Source organism: Bombyx mandarina, chromosome 16 (assembly GCF_030267445.1).
Source record: "Bombyx mandarina strain Sakado chromosome 16, ASM3026744v2".
In the NCBI taxonomy this organism is placed as follows: domain Eukaryota; kingdom Metazoa; phylum Arthropoda; class Insecta; order Lepidoptera; family Bombycidae; genus Bombyx; species Bombyx mandarina.
Window position 1 is genome coordinate 329,366 of NC_143222.1, and position 19,815 is coordinate 349,180.

At 41.1% G+C, this 19,815-nt stretch overlaps 1 protein-coding gene and 2 non-coding genes across 4 annotated transcripts in view; all 3 read left to right on the forward strand.

Annotated features, from left to right (window-relative positions):
- Positions 1–19,815, forward strand: part of pigs (GAS2-like protein pickled eggs) — a 149,650-nt gene that overhangs the window by 106,787 nt on the left and 23,048 nt on the right. The window lies entirely within an intron of this gene.
- On the forward strand, positions 8,746–8,817 carry TRNAG-UCC (transfer RNA glycine (anticodon UCC)). Its single transcript has one exon. It is a non-coding gene; the product is annotated as a tRNA-Gly (tRNA).
- Positions 18,964–19,035, forward strand: TRNAG-UCC (transfer RNA glycine (anticodon UCC)). Its single transcript has one exon. It is a non-coding gene; the product is annotated as a tRNA-Gly (tRNA).

Below are 19,815 nucleotides of genomic sequence, written 5' to 3' on the forward strand. Positions count from 1 at the left end.
TCCGACCTTAGCAGACTGTTGCAGTAAAGTGTGTGCTTAAATGGGTTTGGGAGACGGTGGTCTACGATCACTGGATGAATGCAAAGCTCTTTAGTTTGACGCGAGCCCGTTGGGTTTCTCGCCAGATCTTCTTAGCGGGTCGCCATTCCGATCCGGTAGTGGATTCGCGAAGCAGCTGCTCTTGAGTTGTTAGGTCTCCTTTGGAGACGATCGAGCAGCTGTTAGCAAATCCCATGCTTTCTGGATGATCCCGTACTCGCCTAGCTATTCTGATGAAACTGGAAAAGGCCTTCGGACCACCAGTAATACTTCACACCTTTTTTACTGGTGGTAGGACCTTTTGTGAATCCGCACGGGTAGGTACCACTGCCCTGCCTATTTCTGCCGTGAAGCAGTAAAACTTAACTGGAACCTCGAGAAGGAGATTTCATTGCTCCTACCGGGAGAAGTTAAAATGTAGTTAGAGTTTGTGGGCAGCGGCTTGGCTCGGCCCCTGGCATTGCTGAAGTCCATGGACGACGGTAACCACTCACCATCAGGTGGGCCGTATGCTCGTCTGCCACCAAGAGCAATAAAAAAAAAGCACCAATATAAGCAAATGATAATTACGTTTTTACAAAATTATATTTAATTGCTTCCTAGCTTAGAAAGATTGAAGTGTTTAACTCAATGTAAGGAAATGAAGTAAAGTCGTGAGTTTGATTGTAAATAATCGTGTGAGCAATTCATTACATCATTGTACGATTACTATAATCATGTTAAACGCAGCTTGATTATATATAATTCGTCTTTTAAAACACAAGGCGCATTTGCCAAGTTACACGCTGCCAGTTTAGTTCGTTACAGACTTTGGTAATAAACACCACGTTCTGAGTAATTTGCGAGTCATAAAGGATAAGAGTCCGGTGCATTCGTATGTAGCGATGCAACGGTGTTCGAATCCCGCAGGCGGGTACCAATTTTTCTAATGAAATACGTACTTGATAAATGTTCACGATTGACTTCCACGGTGAAGGAATAACATCGTGTAACAAAATTCAAACCCGCAAAATTATAATTTGCATAATTACTGGTGGTGGGACTTTTTGTGAGTCCGCGCGGGGTAGGTACCACCACTACGCCTATTTATGCCGTGAAGCAGTAATGCGTTTTGGTTTGAAGGGTGGGGCAGCCGTTGTAACTATACTTGAGACCTTAGAACTTATATCTCAAATGTGGGTGGCGCATTTACGTTGTGAATATCTATGGGCTCCAGTAACCACTTAACACCAGGTGGGCTGTGAGCAACGTCCACCCACATAAGCATTAAAAAATAAAACCTCATGGATTAAAAACATTTTAACATGAAAATCATTTTTTTTAATTACCCTTGCGGAAAGACGTGCAAACAGCCCACCAGATGGTGAGTGGTTACCGTCGCCCATGGACGTCAGCAATGTTCGGAGTACAGTTAAGCTGCTACCTACCCAATTTCACACTTTAATTCTTATTAAATGCGATGCGTGCATCATTACGTTCGCAAGCATTGCCTTTTTACGTATGTTTTCTCTTCATAAGTGTTTATGTAAACATCTTTAAGGATCGCCATGGACGCACACATTGCGACATTAAAATGAGTACAAAATTTTTCATTTTAATATTGCTCAATTTAATTAATTTACGTTGTTCAATTTATCTACAACTATAATATCTATTAACTGTTATCTGAGAATGTGTTTTGATAAACACTCACATAATAATATCTAATAAATTTCACGATCTGTCTTTTTGTGGCCGAACATGTAGAGATACTGATTTGAATGAGATTTTTATTGGTGGTAGGACCTCTTGTGAGTCCGCACGGGTAGGTACCGCCGCCCCGCCTATTTCTGCCGTGAAGCAGTAATGCGTTTCGGTTTGAAGGGTGGGGCAGCTGTTGTAACTATACCGAGACCTTAAAATTTATATCTCAAGGTGTGTGGCGCATTTACGTTGTAGATGTCTATGGGTTCCAGTAACCATTTAACACCAGGTTGTGAGCTCGTCCACACATCTAAGGAATAAAATTAAATCTAAATAAAAATTAAAATTAAAAAAGATAAATCCGCGGCCCAACTGCTGCTATGTGGTTAGAGCCCATAGACAACAGCAACTTTAATGCGAAAGTGTAGTCTAGTTAATCCGCTAACTGACCAAGTGACAGCATAGCATAAAGACGTTCGAACAAAATACCTGAAGTGCCCGTTGGGGGTCGCAGCAGACCCTGGTATAACAATGCCAGCAGGGATGCTGCACACCTCAAGCGGTCCGCATACGTGGCATGGGATGATGCTAGGAGACGTCGGGATCCTAACATCTCAGAGGAAAGGCGGAAATATAACGCCGCTTCCAGGTCCTACAAGAAGGTTATTGCCAGGGCGAAATCGGAGCACGTTGCTAGAATTGGCGAGCGACTGAAGAGCTATCCCTCTGGGAGCCGTGCTTTTTGGTCGCTCGCCAAAGCTGCAGAAGGTAACTTTTGCAGGTCTAGTCTCCCACCACTACGCAAGTCCGATGACAGTCTGGCCCATAGTGCGAAAGAGAAGGCTGACCTTCTGGTCAAACTCTTCGCCTCGAACTCGACTGTGGACGACGGGGGTGCCACACCACCGAACATCCTCCGGTGTGATAGTTCCCTGCCGGAGATCTGCTTTACACAGTGTGCAGTCAGGCGGGAACTCCGACTCCTGGACGTCCATAAGTCGAGCGGGCCAGACGGCATCCCTGCAGTGGTTCTGAAAACGTGCGCCCCTGAGCTGACGCCTGCGCTAACGCGTTTGTATCGCATCTCTTATTGCGCTAACAGGGTTCCGTCTTCATGGAAGACTGCCCACGTCCACCCTATCCCCAAGAAGGGTGACCGGTCGGACCCATCGAGCTATAGGCCTATCGCGATAACTTCCTTGCTTTCCAAGGTGATGGAGCGAATAATTAATATACAACTCCTGAAGTATCTGGAGGATCGCCAGCTGATCAGTGACCGACAGTACGGTTTCCGTCACGGTCGCTCAGCTGGCGATCTTCTTGTATACCTTACTCACAGGTGGGCTGAAGCCTTGGAGAGCAAGGGCGAGGCTCTTGCTGTGAGCCTTGATATCGCGAAGGCCTTCGACAGGGTCTGGCATAGGGCACTTCTGTCGAAGCTACCATCTTACGGAATCCCCGAGGGTCTCTGCAAGTGGATCGCTAGCTTTTTGGATGGGCGGAGCATCACGGTCGTTGTAGACGGTGACTGTTCTGATACCATGACCATTAACGCTGGCGTTCCACAAGGTTCGGTGCTCTCCCCCACGTTTTTCATCCTGTATATCAATGACATGCTGTCTATTGATGGCATGCATTGCTATGCGGATGACAGCACGGGGGATGCGCGATATATCGGCCATCAGAGTCTCTCTCGGAGCGTGGTGCAAGAGAGACGATCAAAACTTGTGTCTGAAGTGGAGAACTCTCTGGGGCGAGTCTCCAAATGGGGTGAATTGAACTTGGTTCAATTCAACCCGTTAAAGACACAAGTTTGCGCGTTCACTGCGAAGAAGGACCCCTTTGTCATGGCGCCGCAATTCCAAGGAGTATCCCTGCAACCTTCCGAGAGTATTGGGATACTTGGGGTCGACATTTCAAGCGATGTCCAGTTTCGGAGTCATTTGGAAGGCAAAGCCAAGTTGGCGTCCAAAATGCTGGGAGTCCTCAACAGAGCGAAGCGGTACTTCACGCCTGGACAAAGGCTTTTGCTTTATAAAGCACAAGTCCGGCCTCGCGTGGAGTACTGCTCCCATCTCTGGGCCGGGGCTCCCAAATACCAGCTTCTTCCATTTGACTCCATACAGAGGAGGGCCGTTCGGATTGTCGATAATCCCGGTCTCACGGATCGTTTGGAACCTCTGGGTCTGCGGAGGGACTTCGGTTCCCTCTGTATTTTGTACCGTATGTTCCATGGGGAGTGCTCTGAGGAATTGTTCGAGATGATACCGGCATCTCGTTTTTACCATCGCACCGCCCGCCACCGGAGTAGAGTTCATCCATACTACCTGGAGCCACTGCGGTCATCCACAGTGCGTTTCCAGAGGTCTTTTTTGCCACGTACCATCCGGCTATGGAATGAGCTCCCCTCCACGGTGTTTCCCGAGCGCTATGACATGTCCTTCTTCAAACGAGGCTTGTGGAGAGTATTAAGCGGTAGGCAGCGGCTTGGCTCTGCCCCTGGCATTGCTGAAGTCCATGGGCGACGGTAACCACTCACCATCAGGTGGGCCGTATGCTCGTCTGCCTACAAGGGCAATAAAAAAAAAAAAAAAAAAAAAAAAAAAAAACCTTGTGTAATGTTAATATAAGACAAAAATATATAAGATTTTCTTATGCTTTTATTGCGTAGATGGGTGATCCAGTTCACGGTTCATCTGGTATAAAGTGGTTATATGTTATCAGAGCGTGTTGGCCGCAATACACCTTGAAACATGACGATAGACCTCAATAATAAATAAATATTTACTAACAATCACGCCACGTTAACTGGTCCCGTGGTAAGTTCGTAAAGAACTTGTGTTACAGGTACCAGATAACGGAAATAAATGTAAGATTTTTATTACATACACATACATATATTTAATAGACATCCATAACCCTGGAAAATACTTTTTTTTATATTTATCATACAAATATCTTCCCGTGGCGGGATTCGAATCCGCCACCCCCTTGCGTAGTGACTATTTCACTTACCACTACACCAGACGGCCGTTAAGAATGGTAATACATAATAGTTACCCTGCATTACTCTTCGAATTTGAACGTATACCTGCTTTGCGGCAGGAATAGGTAGGATAATGTACCTACCACCACTAAGAAAGACGCGCGTCTAATTATTTTGATGTACGTATGTATTGCAACAATGAGTTACCGCACAACCAAATAGGAACTCTTATTCCACAAATGACGAAAGACAATAGATATGACGCGAATAATAAGACAATGACGCGTCTGACGCGTTTCCTCTGTAAGTAGGACGCGGGTCAAGGATCTTGCAGGGCACGTTTAAATATAGGAACTTGAATTAAAGGGCTCGATTATCAACGGGCGGTCTGGAAGATTGTTATATACCTAACGCGTCTCTCTAATTCTGGGTAATTGATATTATGATGCTTAGATTTTTTTATTGCTTAGATGGGTGGACGAGCTCACGGCCAACCTGTCTTGAATGGTAACCAGAGCCCATAGACATCTACAACGTCAATACTGCTACCCACCTTGAGACATGAGCTCTAAGGTCTCACTTTTAACAGTACAACAGCTGTCACGCCCTACAAACCGAAACGCATTACTGCTTCACGGCAGAAATAGGCAGGACGGTGGTACCTACCCGTGCGGACACACAAGACGTAGTACCACCAGTAAATCTCGGAGTTCCATTTTTTTTATTGGTATTGATTAGCTGATGATTTCACTAAATAGGATAACCCAATCGAGTCCGCAATAAACCCTACCAACCGTAATACACACACTCACCTAGTTGACTATGGTATTAAGGAGCAAGATCTAAAAATAGTCGGCGAATTTCATCAGAAAACCAATTACAATTTGCAAGTCCGAAAACCAGTTCGGAATACCTTCAGACGCCCACGCTGCGTTTACGAAACAATCCGTCCGCATGCATACCTTCTAACACAATATCTACAGACCTACACTTGCATCGCACTTCTGGAACGCGGACCCCAAAACCTCATGCCTCAAGGTAACCGGTGGTAATCATGTTCTGATGTCCCACGGGTTCTGATAATAACTAAGCATAATGTGAACCAATGTATTTTATACTAGCCACCCACCCGCTCTCGCTTCGCTTCGTGAAAATTTAATTTTGTTATTGATTATGAAAATAAGAACGCAGATTTTTTCCTACTTACTTTTTATTAAATTTTTTTATTGCTTAGATGGATGGACGAGCTCACAATCCACCTGGTGTTAAGTGGTTACTGGAGCCCAAAGACATCTGCAATGTAAATGCAGTCACGCACCTTGAGATATGCTTTTAGTGTCTCAGTTTTTAAAATACAACGACTGCCCCGCTCTTCAAATCGAAACGCATTACTGTTTCACGGCAGAAAAAGCCAGGGTGGTGGTGCCTACCCGCGTGGACTCATAAGACGTTCAAACACCAGTAATTACGCAAATTACTTGAAATGTAATTACTGATGTGTAAGCTTTATTATTGTAAAATTCTATCCAAATCCATTCAGTAGTTTTTGCGTGAAAGAGATTCAAACACACGTCCATACATTCTTAACTTTCGCGTTTATAATATTATTAGGAAGTAGGATACTGTGTGTGTCATATAAATTTAATCTAAATCCAATGCGATTTAAATAAGAATCAGAATGAAGATGAATTTGGCGATGCAGCTTTCAATTGATGGCCTTCCAGAATACTTCTAGAAGTCATACTAAAATGTATCAAAATTTAAATAAATATTAAGAAATAGTAGCAAAACTATAAATTTATTAACGTTATTATCCATTTATGAATAACGAAGAGGCAGTTGACCTGAAACGTCGGGGTCGGTCGCGTGAGACGACTGCGGGTCACGACTGAGCCATTAGGTACTTAGGGTAACTACTGTGACCACAAATTTACGTTTGGGTTAAACAAAATTTGAAGAATTTTCTGACCTTTTGGCTGATCTGTAGATTAATTAATCCATTAATCATATAATCAAAGCAAATATCTTAATATGCATATGGGGTCCTAACAAAATTTGAAGAGTCTTCTGATCTTACCGTGATTTGTAGATAATGATTAGTCCATAAATCCATACAGTGAAAGCAAGGACCTAAAGATGTATAGGTAGTCCTAACCCTTCAGTTGTATTTTGGGGATGAAGAATGGAAGTTTAGCGGATAAAATACCCTCAAGATGTTTGGGGGCGCGAAAATATGATGTGACATAAACCTAGAGTCGTCTTAATGAACCTTTCCATCATCAATAAAACGGTCCTATTGAGGCATCGCACTCATGTTTTGAGTTTGGCATTACAAAGCTTTTTATTTATTGTTTAGATGGGTGGACTAGCCCACCTGAGGGCCATAACATCCTCTGTACATCGGTATCAACAACCAGAATCATCAAATAATCTCCAAGGACTATCCCTTTCTTTCTTCACTTCATGGTCACCTCAGTACAGTAAAGATCATGATACACCTGCGGCTATCAATAAAACTCACTTATGTAACGTATATCAGTTTCTTTCGTGTCCATTGAAATACCGTGAGCACTGAGTGAGTTGGTCCACCGCCCTATCGCTTCCTGGCCTGTCGTAATGGCCAGAGAGTGGTCATCAGCCCACTAGAGACAAGTTGACTATACACATATAATAATATGGAGTATTTCAGAATGAATAAACTATAAAAGACCTCATTGTGTTTTCTGTGATATAACAAGAAAACAACGTTTATAGCCCTTAATTTTTTTTTATTTTTTTTTTATTGCCTTTGTAGGCAGACGGTCGTACGGCCCACCTGATGGTGAGTGGTTACCATCGCCCATGGACTTCAGCAATGCCAGGGGCAGAGCCAAGCCGCTGCCTACCGCTTAATACTCTCCACAAGCCTCGTTTGAAGAAGGACATGTCATAGCGCTCGGGAAACACCGTGGAGGGGAGCTCATTCCATAGCCGGATGGTACGTGGCAAAAAAGACCTCTGGAAACGCACTGTGGATGACCGCAGTGGCTCCAAGTAGTATGGATGAACTCTACTCCGGTGGCGGGCGGTGCGATGGTAAAAACGAGATGCTGGTATCATCTCGAACAATTCCTCAGAGCACTCCCCATGGAACATACGGTACAAAATACAGAGGGAACCGAAGTCCCTCCGCAGACCCAGAGGTTCCAAACGATCCGAGAGAATGGGATTATCGACACTCCGAACGGCCCTCCTCTGTATGGATCTGTTTTAAAGTTAATATTAAAAATTAAACAGAAACAGTTTTAATCAACTACCCATACAAAACTGAACTCTTTATTTGCTGAATGACAGACTTCATTCCATGACACCGAAGAACAATCATTTTTAAAAACCAAAACTGTTTTAAATAATAAATGTTTTTCTTTACATATATTGTACAATGACTGCCAAGAGTTCGACATGCCAACTAGCCCATAGACATAACCCGCTGAGCTTCTCGCCGGATCTTCTCAGTGGCTCGCGATACCGATCCGGTAGTAGATTCAGCGAAGCACTGCTCTTGCCCTAGCAAGTGTCCTAGTGTTAGAAATTCTCGCAGGTTGAGCCCGTGAGCTCACCTACCGGTCAGCGTGAAGTTGGAATAGTCCCTTAGGAGTTAGGCTACCAATGATTGGGTAAGGAAAAAAAACTGCCAATTTTTCCAGCTGGAATGTGTGACTGCTGTACATCCGAGCTAGACAAGTGGTATTAACCCTGTCATCATTAAATTTGCACTATAGATTTGAAGGAATAATTGAATACTTAAAATATTGCATGAATTAACTACATGCCTCACGATAGTATCTATCTCTCTCTTGTCTTGCTAAAAATTCAGTAAAACCCCTTTCATTGCTTGGCCTGTATATGAAACTGTAATTTGTATAGAAAAATCATAGTTTAAGTGCATTAACACAGTAATTCATTTTCCAAAATAACAAAAAAATAACTAAGTTAGATTGTTGTTGTAGTCATTAAATATTGAAATGCCTTTCTAAATTTTACAAACATTTTTGGCTGCGATGGTGGTGTAATGGTCAGCATAGTTGCCTTCCAAGCAGTTGATCCGGGTTCGATTCCCGGCCATCGCACTCTTTTTGTATTTTTTTCCAAACTTATATATATTTTTTATGCTTATTGACATTTTTCTTTGTTCTTTATGAACTTAATTACTTTTTTCAACTATCGTGACAGATAAAATTAGCAATTTTTCACATTATTTTTCATATTTCTGAACATTGCGTTCATAATGTGAGATGTGTTCGCAAACATTCTTTATTGGATGCCTTTTGTTCTTGCTATTATACGCAGATGAACACACGGCCAACTTGATGGTAAGTAGTAAGCGTCGCTTGTTGTTATGGTAAGGCCGTCAGCTAGTCAACCTGAATACCCAATAAAAAAAGGTTCGGTTAATATACTGTTTGAAATCACATACTCATTACTGGTGGTAGGACCTCTTGTGAGTCCGCACGGGTAGGTACCACCACCCCGCCTATTTCTCCCGTGAAGCAGTAATGCGTTTCGGTCTGAAGGGTAGGGGCAGCCGTTGTAACTATACTGAGGCCTTAGAACTTATATCTCAAGGTGGGTGGCGCATTTACGTTGTAGATGTCTAAGGGCTTTTCTAGTTTCACCAGGACAGTTGGGCTAGTAAAGGTTCAGCCAGGAGAGTGGGATTAGCTAACAGCTACCTTAGAGCCCCGAAGGAGACCTAACAACTCATGAGCAGCTGCTTCGCGAATGAATCTACTACCGGATCGGAATCGCGACCCGCCGAGGAGATCCGGCGAGAAGCTCAGCGGGCTGATCCATGGGTTAGGTTGCACGTGTATTTAACTTAGAATTTTCTGAAACTTTCACTAAGCTCACTGACACAATAGAGTGAAAGCCGTTGAAACGTCTTTAGCCATGTTGTTGATCCTCGAAGACCCTTGAGAATGTCAGTATATTGCCTACTAATACCAAACTAGTCGTTTTGCGTCTTGTCATTTAAATTGGTTCGACCGTAACTGGTTATGCGTAAAATATCACAATAATTAAATAACTGTATACACCCTTCCGTATTTTCACAATTAAAATTGAAATTTAGATGTAATTAAGACCACGTGACGTGGAAGCCACGTTGTTTACGGCGCAGGCGCGAGTTCTTCCATAAATGGGCCGGTCTGCGCCACCTCAGTCCAGTCGAGGCCAGGCTGTCGGCAAGGTCGTGTCACACGCCTTCCTACAGGGGTGACTGACTCTTAAAAAAATTTGCACTACCACGTGCTATTTACGATTTTGATAACAGTATAGTTACAACGGCTGCCCCACCGTTCAAACCGAAACGCATTACTGCTTCACGGTAGAAATAGGCTGGTCAAGTGGTGCTATTTCAAGATCAAGATCCGACCATTAGCTTTTGAGTTACCTTTAATAATGCATATCAAATTCACTTGGACTATATTGATGATATATTTATTTTCATTTCACTAAAGTCAGTTTTCTGTTCTTCTTAAGTTATCCTTAAAGATGTATCTTCGAATATCTCCGCACCCGTTTCTCTTTTGTATTGAAACCTTAATATAAAATAGTTAACAACTAATAATGGCACGTAGAATTGATAACATTAATCTGTGAGTCACGCAACCTTTGTATGAAACAGGTAAATAAATATGTTTATAGGCGATAAATAATTGAAACAACTGTAGTACTGTTTGAACGGAATATAATCTTAATCGTTACGTTTGGAGAGTCTATAAATGGTACTCTGTTTTGCTTAATAGAAGCCTTCTCTCTTGAGCATTCATGGTCACTCTTGAACACGCAATGGATAACAATTTAGAAGAAGAGGAATTAAAAAAAAACTTTATTCTTTATTTTTGGAGTACTGGCGTTATAGTGTTGAATATTGAGATAGCAATGTTCTTATACATATTACATTTCTCTAAGTGTCCATAATTAATTAATACTAAATTGAGAATTTATTTATTCAATAGTTACGGTGGGAGGGAGATTTGTTGACAAAGAAAATCGTGTTAAATTCCATCCTCATTAACTCGTTCACAAAATTTGAACTGGTGGTAGGACCTCTTGTGAGTCCACACGGGTAGGTACCACCACGCCGCCTATTTCTGCCGTGAAGCAGTAATGCGTTTCGGTTTGAAGTGGCGGGCTGTGAGCTCGTCCACCCATCAAGGCAATAAATAAATAATAGTTAAAAAAAACTAACAAAATACGCTTTTATAGAAAAAAAAAAAAAATAGAAAATAAATTTTAATAAACTTGAAAATAGTGTAAGAAAAAAATATTTTATTGTAAAAAAACCGTGAGTTACTTTTCAGGATATTATCAAAATAACCCTTCTACTCATATCTGTTCATAAAATATTTATAACTACTGATACCATGCACCCCACGGTTTTTTTTTTACATTAAAATCATTTTATCATCATAAATAGTGGATATATTTAGTTAAACAACAATTTTTTTTATTCGGGGTTCGAATCCCGCCACGGGGAGATATTTGTATGATAAACATAAATGTCTTTTCCAAGGTTATGGATGTATATTAAATATATGTATGTGTATAATAAAAATCTTACATTTATTTCCGTTATCTGGTACCTGTAACACAAGTTCTTTACGAACTTATCACGGGATCAGTTAACGTGGCGTGATTGTGTGTAAATATTTATTTATTCATTATTTATTTTATTAAAAAAAAAAAAAACTATTCGTCGTAGCATCATTATCTTAATCTGAAATCTTTAATTTATATTTTCTTATTTTAAAATAAAATTAGTGTGCCAGTGTGAATTGACCAAAAAGTACCGATTTTCCCTCTTATATATAATATATTACACAAGTATATTGAACCAGTGATATCGAATAATAAATACACTACCAAAACGTCAAAGTGCTTTTAAATAACGTTGTTTTTAATGTTTTTCAGTAATTCACTTTGCATAATTTTACAAATGAAATAATAAATAGACTGTACAAATAGCAGCATTGCTCATTAAATATAATGTAGTGAGTCAGACGACCTCAAAGTCTGCGTAAACATTTTGTATTTGGTTATAATTAATCGTGGCATTGTCTCGTCCGACCTTAACAGACTGTTGCAGTAAAGTGTGAGCTTAAATGGGTTTGGGAGACGGTGGTCTACGATCACTGGATGAATGCAAAGCTCTTTAGTTTGACGCGAGCCCGTTGGGTTTCTCGCCAGATCTTCTTAGCGGGTCGCCATTCCGATCCGGTAGTGGATTCGCGAAGCAGCTGCTCTTGAGTTGTTAGGTCTCCATTGGAGACGGTCGAGCAGCTGTTAGCAAATCCCATGCTTTCTGGATGATCCCGTACTCGCCTAGCTATTCTGATGAAACTGGAAAAGGCCTTCGGACCACCAGTAATACTTCACACCTTTTTTACTGGTGGTAGGACCTTTTGTAAATCCGCACGGGTAGGTACCACTGCCCTGCCTATTTCTGCCGTGAAGCAGTAAAACTTAACTGGAACCTCGAGAAGGAGATTTCATTGCTCCTACCGGGAGAAGTTAAAATGAAGTTAGAGTTTGTGGGCAGCGGCTTGGCTCGGCCCTTGGCATTTTTGAAGTCCACGGGCGACGATAACCACTCACCATCAGGTGGGCCGTATGCTCGTCTGCCTACAAGAGCAATAAAAAAAAAGCACCAATGTAGGCAAATGATAATTACGTTTTTACAAAATTATATTTAATTGCTTCCTAACCTAGAAAGATTTAAGTGTTTAACTCAATGTAAGGAAATGAAGTAAAGTCGTGAGTTTGATTGTAAATAATCGTGTGAGCAATTCATTACATCATTGTAAGATTACTATATAATCATGTTAAATGCAGCTTGATTATATATAATTCGTCTTTTAAAACACAAGGCGCATTTGCCAAGTTACACTGCCAGTTTAGTTAGTTATAAATTTCGGTAATAAACACCACGTTCTGAGGCATTTGCGAGTCTTAAAGAATAAGAGTCCGGTGCCAATACCGTCTTTACCATAAGGGCACACGGGGCCCGTGCCCAGGGCCCCCATTCTCAGGGGGCCTCGAAGGACCGACAATTTCTCTCACACATTTATTCTCAAAACATTTTTGTCGGGCACATTACACTTTTTTCACAAATCAGTAATCTTATCAGAAGTTATTTACAAGGCATGTACTACGCCATTATATCGATGACTGCGCCTATTTCAACTGTACTAATTATATATATATAATATTTCCGAACGCATCCTACCTAATTTACTAAGTACACCATCTAGTGATCGTAACCAAAAAACCAGCAGCATTCTAATATCATTAATGACACATTATATCATACTGTATTTGATTACCTTTAATAAATGGTCATACTCAGTAAAAAATGTTATTATAATTCGCTTTTTTTACTTTCCAAAAGGGCCTCAAATTCTTGTGTGCCCAAGGGCCCCAGCCTGATTTAAGACGTCCCTGTCCGGTGCATTCGTATGTAGCGATGCACCGGTGTTCGAATCCCAGGCGGGTACCAATTTTTCTAATGAAATACGTACTTGACAAATGTTCACGATTGACTTCCACGGTGAAGGAATAACATCGTGTAATAAAAATCAAACCCGCAAAATTATAATTTGCGTTAATTACTGGTGGTGGGACTTTTTGTGAGTCCGCATGGGTAGGTACCACCACTACGCCTATTTCTGCCGTGAAGCAGTAAGGCGTTTCGGCTTGAAGGGTGGGGCAGCCGTTGTAACTATACTTGAGACCTTAGAACTTATATCTCAAAGGTGGGTGGCGCATTTACGTTCTGGATGTCTATGGGCTCCAGTAACCACTTAACACCAGGTGGGCTGTGAGCTCGTCCACCCATCTAAGCAATAAAAAATCATGGATTAAAAACATTTTAACATGAAAATAATTTTTTTTTATTACCCTTGTCGAAAGACGTGCAAACAGCCCACCCGATGGTGAGTGGTTACCGGCGCCCATGGACGTCAGCAATGTTCGGAGTACAGTTAAGCTGCTACCTACCCAATTTCACACTTTAATTCTTATTAAATGCGATGCGTGCATCATTACGTTCGCAAGCATTGCCTTTTTACGTATGTTTTCTCTTCATAAGTATTTATGTAAACATCTTTAAGGATCGCCACGGATGCACACATTGCGACATTAAAATGAGTATAAAATTTTCATTTTAATATTGCTCAATTTAATTGATTTACGTTGTTCAATTTATCTAAAACTATAATATCTATTAGCTGTTATCTGAGAATGTGTTTTGATAAACGCTCACATATCTAACAAATTTCAGGATCGGTCTTTTTGTGGCCGAACATGTAGAGATACTGATTTGAGTGAGATTTTTATTAGTGGTAGGACCTCTTGTGAGTCCGCACGGGTAGGTACCGCCGCCCCGCCTATTTCTGCCGTGAAGCAGTAATGCGTTTCGGTTTGAAAGGTGGGGCAGCTGTTGTAACTATACCGAGACCTTAAAATTTATATCTCAAGGTGTGTGGCGCATTTACGTTGTAGATGTCTATGGGTTCCAGTAACCATTTAACACCAGGTTGTGAGCTCGTCCACACATCTAAGGAATAAAATTAAATCTAAATTAAAATTAAAATTAAAAAAGATAAATCCGCGGCCCAACTGCTGCTATGTGGTTAGAGCCCATAAACAACAGCAACTTTAATGCGAAAGTGTAGTCTAGTTAATCCGCTAACTGACCAAGTGACAGCATAGCATAAAGACGTTCGAACAAAATACCTTGTGTAATGTTAATATAAGACAAAAATATATAAGATTTTCTTATGCTTTTATTGCGTAGATGGGTGATCCAGTTCACGGTTCATCTGGTATAAAGTGGTTATATGTTATCAGAGCGTGTTGGCCGCAATCCACCTTGAAACATGACGATAGACCTCAATAATAAATAAATATTTACTAACAATCACGCCACGTTAACTGGTCCCGTGATAAGTTCGTAAAGAACTTGTGTTACAGGTACCAGATAACGGAAATAAATGAAATATTTTTATTATACACATACATATATTTAATAGACATCCATAACCCTGGAAAATACTTTTTTTATATATATCAGACAAATATCTTCCCGTGGCGGGATTCGAATGCGCGACCCTCTTGTGTAGTGACTATGTCACTCACCACTACACCAGACGGCCGTTAAGAATGGTAATACATAATAGTTACCTTCATTACTCTTCGAATTGTAACTTATGCCTGCTTTGCGGCAGGAATAGGTAGGATAATGTACCTACCACTAGTAAGAAAGACGCGCGTCTTATTATTTTGATGTACGTATGTATTGCAACAATGAGTTACCGCACAACCAAATAGGAACTCTTATTCCACAAATGACGAACGACAATAGATATGACGCGAATAATGAGACAATGACGCGTCTGACGCGTTTCCTCTGTAAGTAGGACGCGGGTCAAGGATCTTGCAGGGCGCGTTTAAATATAGTAAACTTCAATTAAAGGGCTCGATTATCAACGGGCGGTCTGGAAGATTGTTATATACCTAATGCATCTTTCTACTTCAGCGAAATCAGACTATCGGTAATTGACATATGTTGCGATTTTTTTATGGCTTAGATGGGTGGAAGAGCTCACGGCCCACCTGGTGTTCAATTACTGGAGCCCATAGACATCTACAACGTCAGTACCGCCACCTACCTTGAGACATTTAAGGTCTCACTTTTAACAGTACAACAGCTGTCACGCCTTACAAACCGAAACGCATTACTGCTTCACGGCAGAAATAGGCAGGACGGTGATACCTACCCGTGTGGACTCACAAGATGTCCTACCACCAGTAAATCCCGGAGTTCCATTTTTTTTAATTGGGATTGATGAGCTGATGATTTCACTAAATAGGATAACCCAATCGAGTCCGCAATAAACCCTACCAACCGTAATACACACACTCACTTAGTTGACTATGGTATTAAGGAGCAAGATCTAAAAATAGTCGGCGAATTTCATCAGAAAACCAATTACAATTTGCAAGTCCGAAAACCAGTTCGGAATACCTTCAGACGCCCACGCTGCGTTTACGAAACAATCCGTCCGCATGCATACCTTCTAACACAATATCTACAGACCTACACTTGCATCGCACTTCTGGAACGCGGACCCCAAAACCTCATGCCTCAAGGCGACCGGTGTTAATCATGTTCTGATGTGCCACGGTCTCTGATAATAACTAAGCATAATGTGAACCAATGTATTTTATACTAGCCACCCACCCGCTCTCGCTTCGCTTCGTGAAAATTTAATTTTGTTATTGATTATGAAAATAAGAACGCAGATTTTTTCCTACTTACTTTTTAAAAAAAATTTTATTGCTTAGGTGGATGGACGAGCTCACGGCCCACCTGGTGTTAAGTGGTTACCGAATCCCATAGACATCTGCAATGTAAATGCCGCGACCCACCTTGAGATATGAGTTTTAATGTTGCAGTTTTTAAAGTATAACGGCTGCCTTCAAACCGGAACGCATTACTGCTTCACGGCAGAAATAGGCAGGCCGGTGGTACCTAGCCGTGTGGACTCATAAGTCATCCTACCACCAGCAATTACGCAAATTACTTGAAATGTTTATTACTTTACACTTATCGTTATATTTTGGGTAATTCACAATATATTTTTATAAATTATAGCCGATGTGTTATTCTGATGTGTAAGCTTTATTATTGTAAAATTTCATCCAAATCCATTCAGTAGTTTTGGCGTGAAAAAGTTTCAAACACACGTCCATACATTCTTAACTTTCGCGTTTATAATATTATTAGGAAGTAGGATACTGTGAAAAGCTAGTGCCGGATAAATTTAATCTAATCCAGTGCAATTTAAAAACAGAATCAGAACGAAGATGAATTTGGCGATGCAGCTTTCAATTAATTAGAGTATATCTAGAAGTCATAACAAAATGTTTCAAATTTCAAATAAATATTAAGAAATAGTAGCAAAATCATAAATTTATTAAAGTTATTATCCATTTATGAATAACGAACAAGCAGTTGACCTGAAACGTCGGGGTCGGTCGCGTGAGACGACTGCGGGTCACGACTGAGCCATTAGGTACTTAGGGTAACTACTGTGACCACAAATTTACGTTTGGGTTAAACAAAATTTGAAGAATTTTCTGACCTTTTGGCTGATCTGTAGATTAATTAATCCATTAATCATATAATCAAAGCAAATATCTTAATATGCATATGGGGTCCTAACAAAATTTGAAGAGTCTTCTGATCTTACCGTGATTTGTAGATAATGATTAGTCCATAAATCCATACAGTGAAAGCAAGGACCTAAAGATGTATAGGTAGTCCTAACCCTTCAGTTGTATTTTGGGGATGAAGAATGGAAGTTTAGCGGATAAAATACCCTCAAGATGTTTGGGGGCGCGAAAATATGATGTGACATAAACCTAGAGTCGTCTTAATGAACCTTTCCATCATCAATAAAACGGTCCTATTGAGGCATCGCACTCATGTTTTGAGTTTGGCATTACAAAGCTTTTTATTTATTGTTTAGATGGGTGGACTAGCCCACCTGAGGGCCATAACATCCTCTGTACATCGGTATCAACAACCAGAATCATCAAATAATCTCCAAGGACTATCCCTTTCTTTCTTCACTTCATGGTCACCTCAGTACAGTAAAGATCATGATACACCTGCGGCTATCAATAAAACTCACTTATGTAACGTATATCAGTTTCTTTCGTGTCCATTGAAATACCGTGAGCACTGAGTGAGTTGGTCCACCGCCCTATCGCTTCCTGGCCTGTCGTAATGGCCAGAGAGTGGTCATCAGCCCACTAGAGACAAGTTGACTATACACATATAATAATATGGAGTATTTCAGAATGAATAAACTATAAAAGACCTCATTGTGTTTTCTGTGATATAACAAGAAAACAACGTTTATAGCCCTTAATTTTTTTTATTTTTTTTTTATTGCCTTTGTAGGCAGACGGTCGTACGGCCCACCTGATGGTGAGTGGTTACCATCGCCCATGGACTTCAGCAATGCCAGGGGCAGAGCCAAGCCGCTGCCTACCGCTTAATACTCTCCACAAGCCTCGTTTGAAGAAGGACATGTCATAGCGCTCGGGAAACACCGTGGAGGGGAGCTCATTCCATAGCCGGATGGTACGTGGCAAAAAAGACCTCTGGAAACGCACTGTGGATGACCGCAGTGGCTCCAAGTAGTATGGATGAACTCTACTCCGGTGGCGGGCGGTGCGATGGTAAAAACGAGATGCTGGTATCATCTCGAACAATTCCTCAGAGCACTCCCCATGGAACATACGGTACAAAATACAGAGGGAACCGAAGTCCCTCCGCAGACCCAGAGGTTCCAAACGATCCGAGAGAATGGGATTATCGACACTCCGAACGGCCCTCCTCTGTATGGATCTGTTTTAAAGTTAATATTAAAAATTAAACAGAAACAGTTTTAATCAACTACCCATACAAAACTGAACTCTTTATTTGCTGAATGACAGACTTCATTCCATGACACCGAAGAACAATCATTTTTAAAAACCAAAACTGTTTTAAATAATAAATGTTTTTCTTTACATATATTGTACAATGACTGCCAAGAGTTCGACATGCCAACTAGCCCATAGACATAACCCGCTGAGCTTCTCGCCGGATCTTCTCAGTGGCTCGCGATACCGATCCGGTAGTAGATTCAGCGAAGCACTGCTCTTGCCCTAGCAAGTGTCCTAGTGTTAGAAATTCTCGCAGGTTGAGCCCGTGAGCTCACCTACCGGTCAGCGTGAAGTTGGAATAGTCCCTTAGGAGTTAGGCTACCAATGATTGGGTAAGGAAAAAAAACTGCCAATTTTTCCAGCTGGAATGTGTGACTGCTGTACATCCGAGCTAGACAAGTGGTATTAACCCTGTCATCATTAAATTTGCACTATAGATTTGAAGGAATAATTGAATACTTAAAATATTGCATGAATTAACTACATGCCTCACGATAGTATCTATCTCTCTCTTGTCTTGCTAAAAATTCAGTAAAACCCCTTTCATTGCTTGGCCTGTATATGAAACTGTAATTTGTATAGAAAAATCATAGTTTAAGTGCATTAACACAGTAATTCATTTTCCAAAATAACAAAAAAATAACTAAGTTAGATTGTTGTTGTAGTCATTAAATATTGAAATGCCTTTCTAAATTTTACAAACATTTTTGGCTGCGATGGTGGTGTAATGGTCAGCATAGTTGCCTTCCAAGCAGTTGATCCGGGTTCGATTCCCGGCCATCGCACTCTTTTTGTATTTTTTTCCAAACTTATATATATTTTTTATGCTTATTGACATTTTTCTTTGTTCTTTATGAACTTAATTACTTTTTTCAACTATCGTGACAGATAAAATTAGCAATTTTTCACATTATTTTTCATATTTCTGAACATTGCGTTCATAATGTGAGATGTGTTCGCAAACATTCTTTATTGGATGCCTTTTGTTCTTGCTATTATACGCAGATGAACACACGGCCAACTTGATGGTAAGTAGTAAGCGTCGCTTGTTGTTATGGTAAGGCCGTCAGCTAGTCAACCTGAATACCCAATAAAAAAAGGTTCGGTTAATATACTGTTTGAAATCACATACTCATTACTGGTGGTAGGACCTCTTGTGAGTCCGCACGGGTAGGTACCACCACCCCGCCTATTTCTCCCGTGAAGCAGTAATGCGTTTCGGTCTGAAGGGTAGGGGCAGCCGTTGTAACTATACTGAGGCCTTAGAACTTATATCTCAAGGTGGGTGGCGCATTTACGTTGTAGATGTCTAAGGGCTTTTCTAGTTTCACCAGGACAGTTGGGCTAGTAAAGGTTCAGCCAGGAGAGTGGGATTAGCTAACAGCTACCTTAGAGCCCCGAAGGAGACCTAACAACTCATGAGCAGCTGCTTCGCGAATGAATCTACTACCGGATCGGAATCGCGACCCGCCGAGGAGATCCGGCGAGAAGCTCAGCGGGCTGATCCATGGGTTAGGTTGCACGTGTATTTAACTTAGAATTTTCTGAAACTTTCACTAAGCTCA